General features: G+C 35.0%; 1 long non-coding RNA gene across 2 annotated transcripts; it reads right to left on the bottom strand.

Moving 5' to 3' along the window:
• Nucleotides 1-451: 451 nt before the first annotated feature.
• Nucleotides 452-2,256, bottom strand: LOC146790045 (uncharacterized). Of its 2 annotated transcripts, XR_014969893.1 has the most exons (5): nucleotides 2,184-2,256; nucleotides 1,431-1,481; nucleotides 1,056-1,126; nucleotides 839-947; nucleotides 452-550 (listed from the first exon to the last, which is right to left on the bottom strand). It is a non-coding gene; the product is annotated as an uncharacterized LOC146790045 (long non-coding RNA). The 2 variants fall into 2 exon arrangements; XR_014969894.1 differs by lacking the exon at nucleotides 1,431-1,481.
• Nucleotides 2,257-3,057: the final 801 nt, after the last annotated feature.

Consider the following 3,057-nt stretch of genomic DNA (forward strand, 5'->3'; position numbering starts at 1 on the left):
AGCACACACAGACAACAAGAGAACACATTAGATAGCCCCAGAGCCATACCTACAAGCACATGTGTATTTACTCATAGAGCAATTTAGCTTTCGAGGTTTGAGACATGACATCATTGAGACCTGTTCCTTTTTCTTACTCTTGAAATAATAGTCTAGCTCTCACTTCTCGAAGATCAGACGAAGTGCAACCTTTGATAGCAAGAAAAACAAGAGGGAGGTACCCTTCAGTATTCACTAAGGGATAGGGTCAATTTGTACAAGAAACTCAAAACATCCCAAGAACACGAATACAATTTAAAACGTATATGTAGTTCCAATATTAAGGGGGAGGTACACAAGAGATTATTACTAGACAGTCAAACAAAGTCAATAAGTCAGTATCACATAGAAAGAACTAATTACACAAGATATTAAAACATGTAGACAATTTTATTAAGCATTTGTACATATAGCAAAATTAAAAAACAATTTTTTTTTTTTTACAGAGACAGAAAGGTCGACGCAGCGTTTCGGTGGTTGAGTGATCTTTCACCTTCTTCAGGACAATTCTCTAAACAACAGAAACAATCTTCATTTATTATTGTTTTCATGTGATACTGACACCAGATATATACAAAAATCTATTAATACTAACGGGATTAGCATTGGTTTAAAATCTTTTCTAAATAAACCGCGATATAAAAACAATGATTATTTAAAACATTATTATAAAAAAACATACCAAATACAGAATGCAGCCCCCAGCACATACGTAATGCAACACTTGAGCATTTATATACATATCATGCATGTATGTTACTAACAATGACTGATCAAAACATATAAGCAAAACACGTACCTAATAAACTTTTTGGATGTAGCTAGTTTTTGTGCATCACTCAACTTTCACTTGAAGTAATTTTCTTTTTTTGCTATACGGGATTTGAGGATGTCCCGCTTATAAAAACCTTTATTCATGGAAGAAAAGACATATATGAAGAAGGAGTTTATGCTATAATGGTCACTTCCAAAAACACATCGTTTTATGTGTATAAATAAATATTTGTTATGATTACCTTAAAATAAAAGCCAACATATGTTGGTTTTGTTTGTTCGTGCCACCGTACTGATATGGAGACTAGAGTTTCTGTAATTATAATAATAAAAGACATTACTCTTTTCATATATGACCATGTTATTGAAGGTCAATTTACACCAAGTAGGGATTAGTTTACCATTACTCTAGGTTGAAATTCGTAGATTATTTATAATCCAGGGTACTTAGACGTGATTAAATCTATTCTCAGTAACAAGGTATAACCCGTGCGTTTAATCTGGGGGTAACCTAACAAATGGTTTAAACAGAGAGGATTAATAAAAATTAGCTCCAACACTTATTATTGTGGCCAAAACTATTTTAATCAAGAGTAAGTGAAGGAAGATCATCATACCTCCTATTCTTTGTCGCACTGCGCATACTTCATGGTATAATATGTTAAAACCTGATAATCAAAAGAACGCAGTATTATAACTCAATTACTACCATCTATTTCACCCTGTAGAAAAAGGTTTTTTTTATGTTTCGAGCTTTTTAATCTCATTGCTATCTGATTATTCCTATATATTTCAAGGTTTGTGTTTATTATTAAAAAATAGTCTGAGCCTATCTGTTTTACACCTCAAAGAATATCTTAGTACTGTTTGTATTGGGCATGTATTAAGAAATGTATAACACACCCACAGCCCTATTATCATGCATATTGGCTAGGAATGAGAGGAGCAATTGCGTGTCACAGGGCGTTTAGCCTCATATGTAGCATTCTCTGTTTGTGGCATTAGGAATAAGAAACAACTGGCCGTATATGTCATGTAACTACTTGTATATGTGTTATTGGGTAAAATGTTAAGACGCTACTTTAAACTACTCAGACATATGTTATAACCACTTAAATAGTACCGTTTGTTGTTTGATTATGAATACGGTCAATAGTCCTAATCAAAATGAGAAACAAACAGCAAAGTTTCTCATTATAAAGGGTTCGTGCGGCCCTGGACAGATTGGTGCAAAGTTACATTTTAGTGTGTTTTAACGGCTAGAACGAGTTTCGTCTCATAACTATTCTGTAACATAGTTTCATTAACTAATCTTTGCGGCGGAAAAATACCTCCGGGTTACAGGGTTGCCGAGTTTACTAACAGCTTACCTGATAAAATGCAGGCGGCCTCCTTGCACGAAAACGAACGTCTTCAGGGTCAGGATACACGGAAGTACGTTGTATGCCCAATTCTTTTATACGTGTGGTCCGGTAAGACCACATGACCTTTTCCCTGCCGGTCGAGTATTAAACGTCATTTAAAACGATCATAAGACTCAGTTTATATTAAAGCAAACCTTTTATTGTGATGATATTTTGAGAGAAGCTGCAAATTAATTTCTAACAGAACTATAAAGATCTGGCAAAACTATTCGCAATGCTCAGGATGTGAATGGAGTAGCCATCTTAGAATGGTAACGATGAACTCCAGGGTACAGTTTATCAGTCTCAACCCTATTATTATGGAGATGTTTAGTAAGGGCAGCTACATATTAGTGTCTAACTGACATTTAGGGAACATAATTTAATATAAGCCACAGAATAATCTACTGTATATTGACAACTGAACAGGATGTAAATGGGGTGGCCATCTTGAAATGGTAAAGATGGGTCCCAAATGATATGTATTATACATCCAGTAATGAAGAGGTTATTCGTAACATATCCATGGGGCATATAAATGGGTCATTGAATAAGTCTTTCCCAGTCTTCTTTGCTATTTAACCCCTTCCTGAAGGTGTTAAAACGGGACATATAGAATTGTTCCCGTTTTTTTCTCTTTAGGGTTAAGTCTCCTCCTCTAGTATTCATGTAGATCATTTCTAAACCGCACCATTTTAAATCATCAATGTTATGATGTTTCTCATGCCAATGGGCTACCAAACGAGATGTTTTTTTGTTAGTGCGTATCGCTGATTTATGTTCATTGATTCTCACTCTGATCTCTCTTGATGTCTCGCCCACATAGCCGAATTGGCACGGG

Source organism: Triturus cristatus, chromosome 10, assembly GCF_964204655.1.
Source record: "Triturus cristatus chromosome 10, aTriCri1.1, whole genome shotgun sequence".
NCBI classification, from domain to species: domain Eukaryota; kingdom Metazoa; phylum Chordata; class Amphibia; order Caudata; family Salamandridae; genus Triturus; species Triturus cristatus.